Source organism: Delphinus delphis, chromosome 3 (genome assembly GCF_949987515.2).
Source record: "Delphinus delphis chromosome 3, mDelDel1.2, whole genome shotgun sequence".
Taxonomy (NCBI): Eukaryota; Metazoa; Chordata; class Mammalia; order Artiodactyla; family Delphinidae; genus Delphinus; species Delphinus delphis.
The window spans coordinates 149,867,270-149,888,037 of record NC_082685.1 but is presented as its reverse complement, the minus strand read 5'-3'; the positions used below and the strand labels follow the sequence as shown (position 1 = coordinate 149,888,037).

Here is a 20,768-nt window from a genome sequence, read left to right as displayed (position 1 = left end):
TAAGAAATTGAAAATGGGTACAAGGACATCACGTCTTTGCAGAAAGAGTGCACATACCTCCAGCAGATGTTCCACTTGGAGCAGAGAGAAGGTAGGAGAGTCACTATGAAACCATCCTCCCTAGTTCATTTTCTACAAATGCACATGTAAGAGGCTTCCAACTGTTAAAAGCTTAAATCTAGTGGTATGAAGCCAAAATGGTGCAAGAAGTAATGCCTGCATCCCACCCACGTCTTTAAAAAACACTAAAAAGCTGGAATGGATAATAAATCCACAAATTTAAATGATAAAAAATTTAAAGAGGTTTACTTTAAATCACGCTTGTGTCATTTGGAAGCAGAGTGAAAATCTACGATGACATATTTGAATTCAGAGAATTTCTACAGAATCTGCTTTCATATTTCCTCTTCTGAATTACATTTTGCATTAGGTCCCCATAGAAATCCTGAAACTTATAGTTTTATTACAATTGGTTTTTATGACCTTTACTATTATATCTAACTGATTTATAAATAAGGAAACATTTTTAAACAAGTGCAATTGTGTTAAAAAAATGTCAATGTATTTAATTAAAATTGAAATGAAAGAAAACATCCACCCTCTAGAAATTCCTTCTAGAATTTTTCCTTAAATTCCAGGTCACCATGCATCACACAGTGGATGAGGTAGTAAAAAGAGAATGTCAAGTATTGAAATATTTAAGCATAAGCAATTCAGAATTTGCAAGAAAATTCTTAGGCAACCTTTAGAGTAAAATATATGGTTTGAATTAGTTGAGCATATTAGAAACGGTTGCCCATGTGAGGCATAAAATGAGGAAAGGAACAGTTGCCGATATGAATAAAGTGTGTATGTGTGTGTGTGTGTGTGTGTGTGTTTGTGTGTGTGTGTGTAGAAGGAGATACAAGGGGAGAAGTAGTATTGATAAAGATGACTTTACTAAAGGTGTTGGTTTGCATAGTTATAAGAAATAAGCATGACTCTGAAAAGAAATCATTCTGCTAGTTACAGAAAAGTCTTAGATGCCTAAGGGATTTAGTTTGATGACAGAGGTACTACAAGATAAAGGCATTTTGTGAAACAAATTAAAGCAGGAACACAAGCCCAGAGCAGAGCAATGGAAGGTACTGGACGTAAGTGGACACTGAAGTAGACATTGAAGCCTTCAAGTCTGGGCAGAGGACAGACTGGGCATGATCTACAGATGCAAAAGAAAAGTCTAGGGAAAGAAGAGGCACAAGAGCAATAGAAAGACAGCTTTTTGTTTATGACTATTAAATTTGTGTGGTTGGGAGAAAATAAAAGTGGAGATACCTTGAAGGTAGCTTTGAATAGATAATTAGAGAAACAAAAAATTAGAGCACTGGTTGTTAATATGAGGTTTGTGACCACAAACGTGATAATTAAAGCATAAAAGTAGACGAGAAATTTGGGAGAAATATTCATTGAGGAGGATGGAGCTGGGGGCTTAGACTATTCTTTGGAAAATAAACTCAGAAAAAAATGTCATATACACTACTCAACAGAAACTTGCTTACTAGTGAAAAATCTGTGCCATAGCAAACCTCACCAAGTCTGCACTAAAGAAAATAAATGGTTTAAACACTTTTACTACTTGCCTGCCGTATGTTATTAATTGCACTGACTGAGTGAGTGACTACTTGTGCAACTGCTATAAAGTGAACTAAATTTCAGGAATAAAAAATATATGGCATTCACTGAGTCAAAAGTAAAGTTGACTATTAAATGAAATATGTTGAAAAGCATTCATTTTAAAATGCACTTTAACTTCTGGGGTTGAAAGTATTTTTCATATTTACAGCAAAATTCATTCAACTATATTTATCTTACAAGAGAATAAAACCAGAAGGATATAATTCAAAACTTGCAGAGGCTGGAAACTTTCTAATTGATAAATTTCTAGAATTTATTGATTAAAGATATCTGTCAAAAATGTGATAATATTTTTTATTTTATTTTTGTTCTTGTTTAACACATAGTTTTCACACCCTTTTAAGTGAAAAATTTAGAGGATTTACTAATTATTATAAAAACATTATACAAAATATTTAATGACTTCCAACTATTAAAACTATAATCATGGCTAATTCAGGTTATGAAATAAATCTATTAACAGACTTAGCTTTGCAGGATAAATCATATACAAGATAAAGAAAGAAAATAAGAACACATTTGACCAATTTCTTATTTCTGATAGAAATACACCAGTAACTTATCTTAATATTAATGAAAAAATGAGTATTTTTGTATCATTGTAGAAAGACTTTGAAAACATTTTCATAAGTGCACATGGAAATTCACTCTGCCGCTACTTCAAATAGGCAAATAGGAAAATGGTGAAGAATCATTTACATAATGGACAAACGTAAATTCATTCTAGTTGTAGAGAGAAGCTCCCTGCTGTCTTGATTATATTATGCTTTCCTGCCGCTACATGAGCTCACACAAAACTGAAAAAAAAATTAACATTGTGCAGTTATAAGTCTGAAGCAAAGGAACTCCAGTGCAACTTTTCATTGGTTTCTTCACCCTTAAAATCTCAGCTCATGAATTATCCTTGCTACAGATATTTGACACACAAAATCATTTTCTTGGAAGATATGGAATGGCATATATGAGAATCCAGCTTTAACTGCTAACTTTAAAGAATTTAAGGTAAAGGAAATTACATTTTATTGTGGTTGCTCATGATTGTTTGTTCAATGAGTTGTCACAGAATCCAATTTCCACATTACCCATTTTCTGTGTAATAAATCGATTCTTTTGTTTCATTTATGGGGAAGTGATATTTCTACAGTCTTCTTAACTTATTACAAAATGTATTTCATAAATCACCAGTCTTATGGAGGGTGAAACATCTGTTTACATAATAGTACTTGCTCAGTTTTAATCAGTTATAAGTACGTGGCTTGGCAACCAGCTGACAGTATGAGAAATATATTTCTAGTGATATTTATTTCATGACACAATTGTGTTGCACATAAATAAAATGAAAAATAATCTTAAAAGGTAGGAAATAAATACAAAATAAACACAAATATAGCATTCATAACCCAAAGAAGCTCAGTGTTCTAGAATTACTCTATCAATTAATATAAATCAAAGGTTAAATTCCCTCTCCCCTCATTTCTGTAAATGGAGAGTATACTAGTGTAGGGGTGATTAGCTAAGTCTACCAACTCTGACTCTCTGAGTCTTTCATTTGTAAGAAGTTTGATCTTTGGCAAGTTTCTTAAATTTTTGGTGACTCAAATTCTTCACTGAAAACAGAGGGAACAATAGTTTTACCTCATATATTATAGTGATAATTAAGTGATAATCCAAGTAAAGCACTTCAACGATACCTGAGTCAGATAGTGTGCATTAATGTTGGCAGTCATTATCATTGTTTATATTATTACAACTACCACTATTGTTGTTGGTTTTATTATTATAAATATACTTTAAAATTTTCCAAGGGAGTTCTATTCCAGCTCAATCTGAAATCACCAAAATTGAGGCTTATTTTTTGCAACTGCTGACATCCTACCACTAATGTGTCCTTTGCATTACTCTCCAAATTTTCAATAACAACTTTGATTGTATGCAGTAAACAAGATATGGGCATTAAGGAGGTGTTGGGTTGCACCCTACTGGCCTTCAAGGCCTGTAGTTGCCCAACTTCAAGACAGAGAAAGAGCCCGGAGTCAGTGACAGAGACATCAATGGTTTAATGGATAGCGGGATCTTATACTTCTGAAGCAACACCCCACCATGTGCAGCAGATGGCGGGCAGCACATGGTGCCAGTCTTTGCTCCTGGGGGGAAGAGGAGATTGCCAGTTATAAGGGGAATTGAAGTCAGGTTAGCTCATTGGTTACCAGGGAAACTAGCAGCAGGCATGCCCCTCATCTCCTCTTTGATAAGAACAATCTCTAGCTGGGGCCTGGGGACAGTATGTAGGAAGGTCAGTCATGTGAGTAGGGTGTAGCTAGACCCCAGGCACTGGTCTAGTTGGGGATGTACAGAGAGCAAGAGAACAGCAACTTCCAGTGACCTGACCACACAGGAGAGAACTCATAACCAAACACAAAACAGCAAATGACTTAACTGTGGAATCTTTGGCATCCTTATCTTCCTCAGTTTATCCATAGAACCCAATCATCCCCTTGTAGTTCATCACAGCCTTTTGCATTCAAATCTTTTTTTTTTTTCTTATTCCAAGTTACCACACATTCTAGGCTTATCATAAACTAAAGAAGATATACAAATCCCTTTAGAAGAAAGCTAATTTAATATTTATTATTTCAATTCAGACTTGCAGGAGATAAAGTGGAGTGCGAGAAGATGGTCACGTCCCGGGTCTCAGCGAGAGAGTCCCTGGGACGGCTGCCAAGTGTGGGTTCTTGGCTTCGCACAGGAAAGAATTCAAGAGGGAGCTATAGTAAAGTGAAAGAAGGTTTATTCAGGGAGATACATACTCCACAGACAGAGTGTGGGCCATCTCTGAAGGTAAGAGGCCCCAGGGTACAGGGTTGTCAGTTTTTATAGGGGTGAGTAATTTCATAGGCTAATGAGAGGGAGGATTATTCCAACTATTTGGGGGAAGGGGTGGGGATTTCCAGAAATTGGGCCACCGCCCACTTTTTGGTCTTTTACAGTTAGCCTCGTAACTGTCATGGTGCTGGTGGGTGTGTCATTTAGCATGCTAATGTATTACAATGAGCATAAAATGAAACCCAAGGTCCACTGGGAGTCAAATCTTCTGCCATCTTGGACCTGGTTGGTTCTAAACAGTTTTTGTCATGTCCTATGGCTATATCATTCTTTTAAAGGTTGTGCCCTGCCCCCTTCCCTCCCGATTCAAGACCATTTGTCGTTTTACTTCAACAAAACAAATAAACCAATTTTTTTTTTTTTCTGTACAGGGGCTGGTGCTGTCAGGAAGCAGGCTTTGTTGGGAAAGAACACAGCTCAGGAGCAGGGTATCTGGGAGGCAGAGCCTGCCTTGATTACAGTGGCTCCCAATTCTTTTTTTTTTTTTTTCTTTTTTTTTGCGGTACGCGGGCCTCTCACTGTTGTGGCCTCTCCCGTTGCGGAGCACAGGCTCCGGACGCGCAGGCTCAGCAGCCATGGCTCACGGGCCCAGCCGCTCCGCGGCATGTGGGATCTACCCGCACCGGGGCACGAACCCGTGTCCCCTGCATCGGCAGGAGGACTCTCAACCACTGCGCCACCAGGGAAGCCCCCAATTCTTTAATCTTTGCTTCTCCTCCTTGAGGTGCTTGTCTTGCTCCCAAAATCATTTTTACTCCAACGATAAATTCTGTAAGTTGCTTAAGATTTATATGCATTTGAATATAAAAATTATTTTCCTTTAACCAAAAGAAATTAAAGTATTATTTGCAAAAGTCAGCCTCCATCCTGTATAGAACTTTGTAAATTTGAATTTTTGTATTCATGTACTTTCTTAGCAGTAATTGGTTTCCTTGAGATAAACCCAGTTCATGATGGGCGTCTCAGGCTTTATGATAACTGACTGCCCTGTGTTAAAGCACTTCATCTCTGCTAAGGCAAGGTATCAAAAAGAAGTGATGTCTCAGAAGGAAAGTTATATGTAGGAACTGTTATAGCTTTCTCCAAAATTCCAAAACTCCATTCTGTGAATCATTTGTACCAGCCTGCAAAATGTTCAATACAACATTTGTTTTCTGCCATAAACACTTAAAGCAAAATTGGATCCGTTGAGTCATATGGTCCAAGCAGCAGAACAGCTTTCTTGGCAGATGGACATTCTGCAGAAACTTAGTCTCACTCAAAACTGGCAGCTTTTCAGGATACTAAATAAATGGGCAAGAATAATACAGCAAAGTGAGATATATGTGGCATCCCAAATCTAAAGAGACCCATAGACTGTTAAAACTTTTCTCAATAGTAGAGGGACAAGATGCAGCAAGTTATCTCTCATCTTGGAAGGGATATTTCAACATTCCTATAAGGTGGAGCCCCTAGAAATGTCACCAAGGTGGCAAGTCCCTGAATTTTGTGGGATGCATTCCCAAATGCTAACATGCATGTCTTACCTAAGTTTCTAGAGTTGCTGATACTTCCTGTTCATCAGATGCAAAATCATCACATCATAAATGTAATGTATAAACATGACATCCTTTTGGATTGAGAGGTGTTTCAGGTCATTACAGACTAGACTATGACAGAAAGCTTAACAGTTGATATACCCCTGAGCTAGAATAGTACAATTGTGTTTCTGGCTCTACCTGCTGAAAGCAAACTACCTCTTTGCTCAAAAGTTTAGAGAAGAAAAGCATTGTCCATATCTATCATTGCCTATCAGTTGACAGGAGATGTAATGATTTGCTCCAGCAATGAAACTATGTCTAGATTAGCAGATGCAATTGGAGTCACTGCATGATTATATTTTCAATAATCTCATTTCATAATGGTTATTTACATCTGTCCTCTGCACAAGCAAAATAGGTAAGTTGAATTAGCTGTGGTAGGAATAAACTCCAGCATTTTTAGGTGCTTGATAGTGACAATCTCTGAAATCCCTCTTGGGATGTGGTGCTGTTTCTGGTTTTATATTTTATGTGTAAAGGAAGATCTAGTGTTTTTCACTAGGCTTTCCCTACCATAACAATGCCCTTTCCATGGGTTAAAGAACCAAGTCCACTGATGAGCATGTGCTATCTGATTATGTATTTTGGAACTCAGAAGATAGTCATGGTGTGGGTTTAGGTGTCCATTGGGTCTACTATGAAATGGACACACTCCATTGATTATCTGACCTTCATAAGCCTCTCTTCTGACTAGTACATTACAGTTCTATTTTTATCTCCAGGCATCAGTGAGAGGTCAGAGTCAATGTCAAATGTCCTTGAAAAGTCTGATGATTTCACCTTCACCAGTTCATAGTAACCATGGTAAATATTTGCAGGTCCTTGGGGAAAAGCTAGGAGAAATATTAACAATATCCATTTTGGACTATATAGCTAGGTCTTTCCTCAAGAGTACTCAGTCTTCTTTTCATTAAAATGACTCTGGTTACTGTAAACTGGGTGAGGGATGTCTGTGACTGTATTGTGTTCTAAAACAGATCACGGTTAACACATTTGGGAATTTTTACTTTTACAAATTTAACAGACTACTGATTTATTTTAGTTCTAGGTACATAATGATGAACTATTCAACACCAAAATCTTTGCAGCATAGACATTCTGATTCCTGCTTCAGCTCTGCTCTGCAGTGGAGTTACCATTACTATTTTATCTCTGGGGATTAAGTGCCTCTAGTTGCCATCTGCCACCCTGGAATTCCATTATCCCCATTGATTTCTGGGAGCTCAGATCCATGACAGTAGTTTCTGCTTATATTTCTGAACAATAGAAAGTAATCACAGGGACTTCCCTGGTGGTCCAGTGGTTAAGAATGCAGGGGACACGGGTTCCACCCCTGGTTGGAGAACTAAGATCCCACATGCCACAGGTCAACTGAGCCTGTGTGTCGCAACTACTGAGTCTGTGCGCTCCGGAGCCCGTGCACCACAACTAGATAGCCCACATGCTGCAAACTACAGAGCCTGTGCACTGTGGAGCCCATGAGCCATAACTAGAGAGAAGCCTGCACATCCCATCTACTGAGCCTGTGTGCTCTGGAGCCTGTGGACCACAACTAGAGAGAAGCCTGCCCGTGGTAATGAAGAGCTCATGCACCAAAATGAAAGATCCCTCAGGGCGCAGCGAAGGTCCCACCTGCCCCAACTAAGACCCGATGTAGCTAAATAAATAAATAAATAAATATTTAAAAAGAAAAAAATATGTAATCACAAAGGAGTTCATTAAGGACACTGGGGACTCCCCATGAATATATTTCTTCCAGACTTAATGAAGGGAATGTATTCCGATCCACCTGAGGGGTGCATTAGGAGATAAATAAACAAATATGACATCATAAATATATTCTACTGTTCAGATCTCACTAAGACTTTGATTATATCCCTCAGTAATATGACAGGGAATTTTTAGCATTTAATTTAATTAAATGTAAGCACTTTTTGGTCCCAGATTTTAGTCATTTGCAAAGGAAAATGTTAAAGCTACTCCTATCTTTTTGATTTAACATATTGAATCCAGAATCTTGGCTAAGTGAGACCTTATCGCTCTACTCAGCCTGAGCCAAATTTGTATTTCTTCTACCTTAATCTAAAAGCCTTAGGATTAATTCTCACTTGTCTACCTAGGTTTTGGTAAATGTAGAATGTTAAAATCATATGTGAAAAATTTTTGGTATGTGTAATACTTTCCATATCATACTTTGTACATTACCTTCTGGGCCCTGTTGGAACTTGACTCTGGTTATAGATCTAGGAGCATTAAGAATTGTTGGAGACAGGATATGGAGAGGTTTAGAAGTCTCTTCTTGCAAGAGAAATGTCTCAGTGGGGAGGAAATTATAGTTTTTCAAACAAGAGGAAACTAACGTCTTTAAAACAAGAGGTTGAAGAGATAATTCTAAAAGAAAGGCAGTTTAGCAGAGTTTAAAAGTTCAACTTTCCAATCTTATTTGGAATTTTTCCATATGCCTCTATCCTAATATTTAGGACCCCAGTCCTTCCCAATCAATACCCTAAATTATCATAAAAAGCCTTGCAAGCTTGAGAATTCAATTCTGTAATCTTATAATTTAGGTATGATTTTTTAAATAGATCTTTATTGGAGTATAATTGCTTCACAATACTGTGTTAGTTTCTGTTGTACAACAAACTAAATCAGCCATATACATACATATATCCCCATATCTCCTCCCTCTTGAGCCTCCCTCCCACCCTCTCTATCCCACCACTCTAGGTTGTCACAAAGCACCGAGCTGATCTCCCTGTGCTATGCTGATGCTTCCCATTAGCTAAATATTTTACATTTGGTAGTGTATATATGTCAATGCTACTCTCACTTCACCCCAGCTTCCCCCTCCACCCCGTGTCTTCAACTCCATTCCCTATATCTATATCTTTATTCCTGCCCTGCCACTATATTCATCAGTACCACATTCATATGGAAATACAAAAGACCCTGAATAGCCAAAACAATACTGCAAAGAAAAGTGGAGCTGGAGGAATCAGGCTCTCCAACTTCAAACTATACTACAAAGCTATAGTAATCAAGACAATATGGTACTGGCACAAAAACAGAAATATAGATCAATGGAACAAGTTAGAAAGACCAGAGATAGACCCATGCACATATGGTTGCCTAATTTATGACAAAGGAGGCAAGATCATACAATGGAGAAAAGATAGCCTCTTCAATAAGTGGTGCTGAGAAAACTGGACAGCTACATGTAAAAGAATGAAATTAGAACACTACCTAACACCATACACAAAAATACACACCAAATGGGTTAAAGACCTAAATTTAAGACCAGACACTATAAAACTCGTAGAGGAAAACACAGGGAAAACACTCTTTGACACAGGTATGATTTTTTAATAAATATGAGCACTATGTCTATAGAAGATGAGGTTTTATTTTATGGTAGTCAGCTCCCTTATATGAGATTTGGGCAGGAAAATTAGTGTTGTGAACTCATCATTTTTTTTGCTCCAAATTTCACAGCCCATTTGGAAGCCATAAAAGTAAAGAAACAAAAAAAAAAAAAAAAAACCTTCCTAATGTAAAAGTAATGTGTCTGCTACATAGTTCTCCCTTCCAAATTTCTTGCAAAGTGCTTCATTTGGTCTATGCTAACCTGTAATTATGTAGGAAAGAGAATTCTGGAAAAAGACAGCATCAGCCTAGCTGTGTTGGCACAGTAGAAATCCTCTATGCAGTGGTCTATCTAGAAATATTATTTTGGAGGGAGAATTTTTGTGGATGAGGATAGTGGCTTCAGTACTATTTAATTTGTTATTATGAGTAAAGGATTGTTTAAGTTTTCATTTTCTTCTTGTGTCAATTTTTGTAGGTTATGTATTTCCAGAAATTTAAAAAAACATTTTTTTTTTAACCTCAATTTTATTTACTGACCTAGAGCACTGGTTCTTAAATGAGGGCTAATTTGCCCTCAATGGGACATTTTTTTTTTTTTTTGGTCACAACAGGATTTTTTCTATTGACATTTAGTAGGTAGAAACTAGAATGCTGCGAACTATCCTGCAATATAGAGGACAACCTTCCCATCAACCAAACCTTATTTGATCCAAAATGTTAATAGTGCTAAGGCTGAGGAACCTCAGTCTAAAGTGTATTGTGATATATCTCAATATAATTTTAAAAATCTATTGCACATTTTGTATGTTATCTTTTTGTATGTTACCTCTGTGGCTTTCTTATTTTACTCAAATCTTGACCTGACAATTTTTGCTATTTTGACAATTTTTCAAACGTATATAACATTTTTGTTCTTGTTAGCAGCAGAACCCGTCCTAAAACCTATCCAGCATTTTCTTCTAAATTGTATCATTTCTTTGTAGTAGTATCTCCATAATATGTCATATCTGGTTAAGAGAGAAGGTGAATGATAAGTTAATGCTAAGCTGAGGAGGAATGTAATCAAAAGAACAGCAATCTTTATCAAAATGTGAGATTCATAGGTAACATCTTGATTTTGCTTAATTAATATGTCATTCTTATTTGGACAGTAGTAGTGGAAAGTTAAAAAAGAGAAGGAAAAACATTGATATCTCCTTGTAAAATGTAAATTTCCCCACATGTTTATTAGGAGGAATTTGCAATTAATAAATCTTTATTTTTTCTCCCTAATGAGAAGACAAATCTTTTTCTTAAATAATCTGTAATTGTTCGTTTAAAGAAATGAAAATGACTCCAAGTGAAAAAACAGGAAATGGCAGAGAAACTCTGACAAACAATTCTGAAAGATTCAAGTGATAAATGCATTAATGTGGAGAATACCAGAATTTACTTATAGATTCTAAAATTTTATATATAGGTTGCATAAATTTTGAAATTTATATATAAAATTACATATACATAAAATTATATATATTTGGTAAATAGTCCTGAATAAAAAACATCTATACATTGCATATACATTTTAATTTTCTTTGCTTTTAATGGCAAGTAACTAAAATTATTTCTGCCATATTGTATTTTTATGTTCATGAATGGTTAAAAGATTTAGGTGTCATCGCATTTAACAACAGTTCTACAACTTTGGTGTGCATTATACTTATCTGAGTAAGCTTGATGAATATGCAAATATCTGGTCCCTCTTTCAGAGATTTTGATTCAACTTTCAAAATAGAGCTGCTCTATCTATCTATGCGTACACACGTTCCTTAGGGATATAATAAGGTTTAAGAGATGTGAGTAACTGTGTTTTAACCTAAATAACAAAATAGAGAAAAACAATATATTTAAATATTCTATGGCAAGTTTATACTTAATACATGACAGCAAAATTCAGTCATAGGAAAAATAATTATTAAGCACCTAAAATTTGAAAAATAGCATTCCTCTTTTTTGGAGCAATATATATGCAAAACAAACAAATAAACAAAAAATTGTGTACTCACATTGGTCAGCCTTAGCTAAGTTATGCTTAAGTTATAAACCATAAAGTTTCAGGGGCACATACAAAAAAGGAAATAAAAATGATGCATTTCCTATTATTGTGACATGTTCATGATGTTTTGTCTGTGGATGTGCTTCTCATTTTTATTAAAGGAACTGAGCTATATGACCAGTCCCAGTTAAAGATATTTCTGTTTTCATGGGAAATGGAAAAGATAAAATGATGGAACCATCAAAAGTTCTTAAAGATTTTCCTTGGAAGTGCCTCATCCCTCTTCTATTCATATTTTATTGGTCAAATTCAGTGTAAGTACAATAGTCAAGCCTGGAGTTAATGAGATAGGAATGTAAGTCCTCTCATCGTGAAGAGACAACAAATATTTTGTAAACTAACACAATCCTAAAATTGTAGGATTTTACAATCATAAATTTGTACAATACTGACTTGAGGAAATTTTAAATATGATGTTTGTGAAATATGCTATCTAAAATTTATTTTCAAATATTCTAGCAGAAATGAAATTAAAATTATAGATAAATCTCTTAGTGAATTTTAATCAACATGCAAAATGTATTACTTTTAAGTGTCCTATTCAAGAATGAAAGCTGAATGTGAGTGCGGGGTGAGGGGCAGAGAGGAAGAGAGGAAAAGTGTCAGTTGTATCTATGCTCCAGAAATTCTAGATTTCCTAGATGAATATTAGAGATTTATTAATCTGAATAAAATTTTACAAGAAATTAATTTTTTATTTGTTTTAATAAATGACATTCAAGATATATTGATTTCTTAGAAATATTATAACAACATCTCTGACTTTGAATTTACAGAAAAACCTAATATAATACACACTTTTGAGTGTTGTTATTGTCCTAGGGCTTAGATTCAGAGGATTTTGCCACTTGAGATTAATTTCATCTTACACTAAAGTAATTTTACTTCTGTCAGAAACAAACCCTACATAAGTTGTATGAAGGTGGATAAAGGCTAGAAAGCTAGGAATTTACTGAATCTTTAAGAAAAGATTGTACAAGTTTTTGTGTCTTTTTACTCATAAATATGGGTGTGTGTGGTGGTGGATTTTTTTCTGGTACTTGCTTTAATTTTAGCGTCCTCCTGGTAATGTTTAGGGGAGAGAGGAAACCTACAGCTTTCATCCAACTATATCAGTGGTATCATCTACCACAAAGAACCTTGTTATTTGACCTGGTTCAGATCAGTGTGCACTAGGAAGGAAGGTGGGGTTTAGAAAAACATGCCAAAGATGATTACAGTATGAGGTAAAATGGTACAAATATATTTAAGGAAAGAGGGTATATTAATTTATAGTTGTCTACTATGAAAGCAATGGAACTAAATGATTACTACAGGGGAGATGCATTTTAAACTGGGCCTCAAAATTTGTATCATGGTTGGAGACAGCCAGGTAGAACAGAGCAGCATGAAGGAGCAGATAATGAAAATTTATGAAAGCATCAGTGTATTCTCTTTGTGGGAGATTTCACAAATCCAAGCCTCCAATTGTTTTTTTTTTAGTAGAGTTATAGTCAGTTTAAAGCACATATATTCAGCAGTAAAACTTCAGATAGTGATATCATAGACAAATATCTACATTTTAACTTATGAGTTTACATCCTAATTTTAGTTAAAGTTCTGTTAAGCCCACTCTTACTATATTTACTGTTGTTTTTTTTAATTAGCATGAATTGGTGTCAGTATTAGTATATGAATAGAAATGAGGTGAAACCTTTCAAGATCTTACAGGAAAGTAAAAAATTCAAATATTTACTCCAAAACCTTATATTTCCAGGTAATTTCACTGTTCTTATCTTAGGTTAAATCTTAAATAAATACTTTAAAATTTTGCTTTAATCAGGAAGACTAATTCTTGAAGAAAAAGACTGTGCTCATTTTCTCTTTATTTAATTTTCTTTTTTTAACTTCCTCCCTCCCCTCCTTCCTTCCTTCCCTCCTTCCTCCTTCCCATCCCTTCCCATTCCTTCCCATTCTTACCCTTCCCCTTTCTTTCTTTCTTTCTCTTTCTTTCTTTCTTTTTCTTTCTTTCTTTCTTTCTTTCTTTCTTTCTTTCTTTCTTTCTTTCTTTCTTTCTTTCTTTCTTTCTTTCTTTCTCTCTTTCTTTCTCTCTTTCTTTCTCTCTCCCCTCCTCTCTCTCTCTCTCTTCACAATTTACTATGAACAGGAAGCTCAAAACATGACAGATGGAATGTACCCTTCTATCTTGGGAGCGATTTTCAAATCTCTTAGTTCAACATTGAGATTATTCTCCATCATTTACATCTACAGCTCTAGAGTTGGCTTCCAAAGTGTTATTCTGCTATTTAGCCCCTGACTCTCAACTCAAGTCGTTTCTCAAATTCTTTCTTCTATTTTCTTAGTTAGGTTTATGTCATTTGGAACAATTGACTATGTGTCATTTATCTCTAAGGGAATCTTAGAAAAATATTATATTAATGATTCATGGGTTTTTTTTAATGGTCTGGAAAGCAGCTCTGAACTCAGATATTTTTTGTTTTATCTAGAAACTTTATTGGAGCTTGGGTTAGATGTGAGGAATTATTCACAATTATTTTGACAATAACTAAATGCCCTTAATAGAGTGACAGACTTTATTTAGGAATTCAATTTCACCATCCAAGAATAAGATGATCAACCAAGGACACCATCCAAGACAGGAAAGACATAATTAATTGAACCCCATTTATAGAGCATCCTTGAAAATTTCTGGCTGGTGAAATCTATAAAGACCCATGAAGTAATCAATCACATGTCCATGTACAACTTTTTTTCCTCTAGAATTTTTCTTCATTTTTTTTGAGAATATTTTTTGTATTTTTAATGTATGTATTAGATAACATCATTCTCATTTTCAAACACTACAGTGAATTCCCATTGGAATTAGAACCCTATTAGAATTCTCGAAGAGATTAAATTTTAAACACGTCTTCCAAGGCCCAGTCCGACCTTGTTTACCTCTCTGTTCTCACTTTCATTTCCCCTTTTCCCATAGTCACTTGTCTTTTTATTATTCCACTTTAAAGATATATTTTCTCTTTACTTCTTATGGAATATTCTGCCACCAGATCTTCCGAAAGCTGACTCCCTCATTTATGTATCTGCTCCTTTTCACCTTTCCAACATGTCTTTTTTTCTTTTCTTTTCTTTTTTTTTTAAGTGTGGTAAGGACACTTAACGTGAGATCTAACCACTTAGTAAATTTTTAAGTGCATAAGACAGTATTGCGAACTATAGGCAACTTGTTGTACAACAGATCTCTAGAACTTATTCATCTTTCATGAGTCAAACTATTCAGGCTTAAAAAAGAAGGAAATTCTGCCATATGTGACAGCATGAATGAACCTGGAAGACATTATGGTAAGTGAGGTAAGCTGGTCACAGAAGGACAAATACTACATGATTCTACTTATATAAGGTACCTAAAATAGTCAAACTCATAGAAGTAGAGAGTAGAATTGTGGTTACCAAAGGCCAGGGAAAGGAGAAAATAGAGAATTGTTGTTCAGTTTTTCTTGACCATCGAACTCCTAATCCTTTATCACTCTCAGGAATATGTGCTATTTTATTGCTTTCTTAGCATTTATGCCTTTTTAAAATAATTCTGTTCATTTTATTTTTTGCACATGTTTTTCATAGTCTGTTTCCATGAGCCACATAATACTAAATTTAAAAATGCTTTTGAATTCCAGATATTTGAGAATTAGTATTTTTATAATTGTTATTGTAAGTAGAATTTGTACCAGATATTTTAAGTTATAAGGCCAAAATCAATTTATAATGAAAGCAATAATCCCCTACTTCACCACTCCCTGAAAGTAGCCCAGTTTACTGGAGACAAATACTTTTAATAGTTTTTATTTTTACTTCTTCCTTCTTTTGGTGATTACTTAAATAATGTTCTGTATTTTGAAAAGTGAAAACTTGATAGTACTAAACTGAACCATGTGATTTTTGAGAAACTTAGTGAGGAGGGTAATTAAATTTTTAAAATATGAAGGGAAAGGAAAATATATTAGGTACTTACTATGTATCTTTTCCTTATTCATTCAGTATAAAATTTATATATAATGTTTTTTTCCAAAGTAATAAAGGAAAATTTAATATCATGTAGCAAATATTTAAGCAAGTGATGAAATATTATTAGACTTTATCTCTAATATCCAGGTAAATCATGTTATGTGTCAAGAAAAGTAGCACTTAGGTGGAGATAAATTGGATTTAAAGAGATAAATCCAGTCAACAAAGGATTCTTGTAATAGATTGAAATGTCAGAACCTAATATGATGCATTAAAGAGACTAGTTTTGCAACTATAACAAAGTTATCTCCTTCTAAAGTGTTTAGGATTTTTTGACATTTTACTCCAGCATCTAATTTAATACCTTATTGATGATTAAGAATAAGGAAATGAAAAAATGAAACCCTATATTTTAAGAATGTTGTAAAACAATGTCATTATAAATATAGCATATTAATGTCAAATGATATATACTATAATATTGCTAAAATAAAATGTAACTTAAGAATACATATATTCATAGCTACTATAGTATCTTTCCATTTTTTAGGAAGGAGAACTTTTTTTGTTTATTTCTGTTACAGATTTGTGAATAAATTGTGGGAATTTATAGCTGGAATTAAGGGTCCCAATTGGTAGTTTAATACTCCAGTCACTCTAATTTAGTATTAGAAGGAGCATAAAACATTGGGAATGCAGAAGTAAAACATTAATCCTTGTTAAAAGTCTCAATTCAGTGAATTTTCAATCTAGATACTTTTCTATTCTTTATCTAAGAAGAATGGAATTTTTATTGATATAATAAATTTGCATGTGATTTTACTCACAATTATTATTTACAAACATAAATAATGAAACAATAGAAATATAATTTAAATAATTTTATTTTAATAAAGATTATTGGTTATTTCCAGTAGCACGATTTGTTTCAAATTAGAGCAAAACACAGAAAGCTCTTTAAATTAACTTCAGCAAGTTTAAGAATATGTAAATAATAGATTCATATTTATTTCAGAATATCAATTCAGATTTGTAATGACAGAAAAAAAAGATAGGTCTTTCAAATTCTAAATTTTCAATGTTACTCAAGACAATTTTCAAAAGAGAGTTCCTTAGTTTCTATAGATTATATTTTAGTAGGAATTCCAGTTCTAATTTTAGATTTATTTGTGTGTTTACTTATTTATTATCCAACAAATAATTATTAGCTATCTCCTGTTATCTGGTCAATGATTTCCAAAGTGCCTACTATTTGCCAATCACTGTTCTAGATAATGGAATTATGGTGATTAAAAAGCCAAAAAAAAAAAAATTCCTGCTCTCATTGAGCTCACAATTCTGGGAGAAAATAGGAAAAACAATATTAAAGGTAAGTAAATACAAATCATAATAAGTGCTTAGAAGAAGATTAAACAGCTATTACAAAGATCCAGTTATTAACAAAATAAGCTGATCCTTTTAGAGAAAGTTCTTATATTTTCCCATTTTTGAGTTTTTAAAATTCGTTTTACATTTTAAAATTTGCTTCATGAAAATTAAGATTAAGCTTATGAAAGCACATGCCAATAAAATGATCTTATTAAGATTTTTTTTAATATGCAAAAGGTGCAACTAGGTTTGTTGATCAAATTTAATTTATGTGTGAATGGAAGGGAAGATTAAGAATTTTATGTGTTATATGTGCAAAAGAGAATGAAAGAGAGAGAGTTGAGAGAGAGATTGATTAAGAAGGGCTGGGGTATAAAAGCTCCCAGCAGTAGTGCAGGAATGATATCTATCACCCAAGTAAGTTGACAGATGTTTGTACCCTGTTCATGTCACTTTAATAGACTTCATTGCATAGAATTACTGAATAATGTATAAGGTAAATATAAATGTGTAATGAAAAAGTATAAAGCATTTCCAGTTTTGACTTGTTCCCAATATTCTTCAAGATAAATGAGATAGATGTAAAACAATTGGAGAGAAAATTCAAACACTGTGAAAATACATTTTTAAAAATAAACCCCTTTAAGAAAATAATACAGCTAAATCCATGAAGTATAATTTTTTGCAAAAGCTCATTCAGACAGACATGAATATATATTTAAGTAATTTATGACGTTCCTTACTTTCAGTTCAAGTTATAAATAATATATTCATATATATTTATGATTACATTCAATTAAAATATTTTCTTAATTTAATTTTTGGCTTTTTGGAAATAAAAAAATCATATAAATAAAGTCAAATCAATTAATGTCTTAATACTAAGTTCTAATAGTATACAGGGTTTTAAATTTCCATGTCTTAGCTTTTGTTCCTTAAGTCCAAAATACGAATTTTTGTCTTGCATTAAATATTAAATGCTTATTTCATGTTCAGGTAATAAGATATAGAAACATGGAGAGTAGAACATACATTAGTAGTTTAGCATGATTTTAAATGAATAATATTGTGTTTTATTTGACATTGAAATAATATTAAGATTATTATTATTACTATTATTATTTTAGTATTTTGTCACTATCAATATCTTTGAAAATCTTTAATTTGGTGAAAGAAAACTTTGTTAATGTTGGTATTTAAGTACTTAGCACAATTTCACTGTTATGGAACAGTAAAAAATCATTAATTCTTTCCATTTGATTTTTTCTTAACATCTCTATCACCTTACTCAAAATAACACTGTATTTCTTCTTTTTACATTCAGTATTTAATTGTCATCATTAGACTGTGATTTTTTTTATTAATCGGTGTACTAGATAGTAAATTCTTTTTATTTCAGAATTAACCTCAATATAGTTAAGTCAAGTGCTCCAAAAAAAATGTGGATTGGTAAATTTCATTAGCCTCCCTCTGTGTGATTTATAGTCTTGTCTCTTAAATAATGTAGTTTGAGACAATAAGTAAGATCCTTCACAGTGAAGGTGCCTTTCTTCTCTTGCTACATATCACTTATTCCTTCTATGAATATTAAAACACTGCTTAAATTATAACAGCATCTTTCTGGGGTTATCGTTAGTACTTCAAGAACAAATTTAATATCTTTCATGGTAGATGATCACAATAAATGAGACAGTAACTAAAGAACTCAAATGAAAAATGTAGGTCACATCCAATCTGTGACTTTTGACCCTAAATCAATTCTTTTGCTCAGCATGGTGAGAACTGATTCACAGGCTTATGGTGGAAAATTGATATATAAGACTGTCTTTTAAAATTCCATAATGATTTGAGAAAATTTAGCAACAAAATCTTCTCATTCCCATAAAACTTAGCTTCTGGAAACATAATCTAAATGATTTCAAGCCTTACTGCTACTTCCTATTAACTGTAATTCTGAACTTTTGACCTCTGTGACCCTCAGTTTCCCTATTTTAAAAAATTATACTTTCCTCCAGTTCCCGTGCGGCCGCTGGAACTGGCAGCTGCTGCGCCTGGGGAGTAGGAGGTGCAGGGCAGCCGCCACCCGGAAAAACCCTGTTGGAGGCTATGCGTCTGTGAACAAAGGAGAAGGGACAGCGGTGAGCATGTCAGCCCTGAACTGGAAGTCCTTCGTGTACGGAGGCCTGGCCTCCATCACAGCGGAGTGCGGTACTTTTCCAATTGATTTAACCAAGACACGGCTCCAGATTCAAGGCCAGAAGAATGATGCAAACTTTAAAGAAATCAGGTATCGAGGAACGTTGCATGCGTTAGTGAGGATAGACAGAGAGGAAGGCCTAAAAGCACTGTATTCAGGGATTGCTCCTGCGATGTTGCGCCAGGCTTCCTATGGCACCATCAAGATAGGCGCCTACCAGAGCTTGAAGCGGTTATTTGTCAAGCGCCCGGAAGATGAAACCCTTCTGATAAATGTGGTCTGTGGAATTCTCTCTGTAGTCATATCCTCAACCATTGCTAATCCAACTGATGTTTTGAAAATTCGGATGCAAGTACAAAATAGCTCCCTTCAAGGAGGAATGATAGGCAACTTCATTCACATTTACCAGCAAGAGGGAACAAGAGGACTTTGGAAGGGCGTGTCCCTTACTGCTCAGAGGGCCGCTATTGTTGTTGGTGTGGAGCTGCCGGTCTACGACCTCACGAAGAAGCATCTTATTCTCTCGGGCTTGATGGGAGACACTGTGTATACCCATTTCCTCTCAAGCTTCACCTGTGGGCTGGCGGGGGCCCTGGCCTCAAACCCTGTTGATGTGGTGAGAACACGTATGATGAATCAGAGAGTCCTTCGAGATGGCAGATGCCCTGGCTACACAGGTTCCCTGGATTGCTTGTTACAGACATGGAAGAATGAAGGGTTTTTTGCTCTATATAAAGGGTTTTGGACAAATTGGTTGAGACTTGGTCCTTGGAATATTATTTTCTTTGTGACATATGAGCAGTTGAAGAAATTGGATTTGTGACAAGTCAAGACTGCATGAGACATCCTGCTGAAAATGCTCACGTCTGAAATAGCAAAGCTTCCTGTCTTTCCCACTGCTTCTCACTGCTTGGCCCGCCACAGATTCTGAGGTGTGAGCAACAGGTGAAGACTGGGTTAGCTCGGATTGCTGTGTCCTGGCATTGGACGCTCTGCACCAGATGTTTAATGGCATAGACTGTAACATCCAGACACTAGTCCTTACCATTCAAGTGCCCTTCGACATCAAAGATAACATGAAATGCATGTTTCTTGCTAAAGAAAACTTGCGGGAAGATCAGGAACTGCGGACTGATTCCCTCAGGGGAGAATAACTCCTGATGCATCTCAGCTCATAGTTGAGACTCCCAGACTGTTCGAAAGAAGCTCTTCGGAACCATGGAATGAATAGAGCCTCCAAGAGGGTGTAATGTTCCTGAACTTCTGGGGGGGCTTTGGCTTCGTGTCTGCTGAAGAAATTCACACATGGAGACCTGGTATAACCCAGGTATAAACAGTGCAGGATATAGATCCCTGGAATATTGCACTGCTTTCTAATTTCCAATTTTGGCAGGATCTTTCACTTATTATAAGTGATTTTTAAGCCTTTGACCACTCGACCTTTGTGAGGAATTGTTACAAAGCATTAATATCTAAACTCATGTTGGTGTGATAGGTTGGCTTGGAAGGTGGCAAAGTCTGTGCTGGTGGGAGGTGTTATTAATCTACTTGGGTTCTGTCTTAAGTAATGTTTGTAATTTGCTCTGTGATTTTAGCAAAGTTTCTA

General features: G+C 34.8%; 1 pseudogene; it reads left to right on the top strand.

Moving 5' to 3' along the window:
- Positions 1–19,035: 19,035 nt before the first annotated feature.
- Positions 19,036–20,229, top strand: LOC132422300 (kidney mitochondrial carrier protein 1 pseudogene; annotated as a pseudogene).
- The last annotated feature ends 539 nt before the right edge of the window (positions 20,230–20,768 follow it).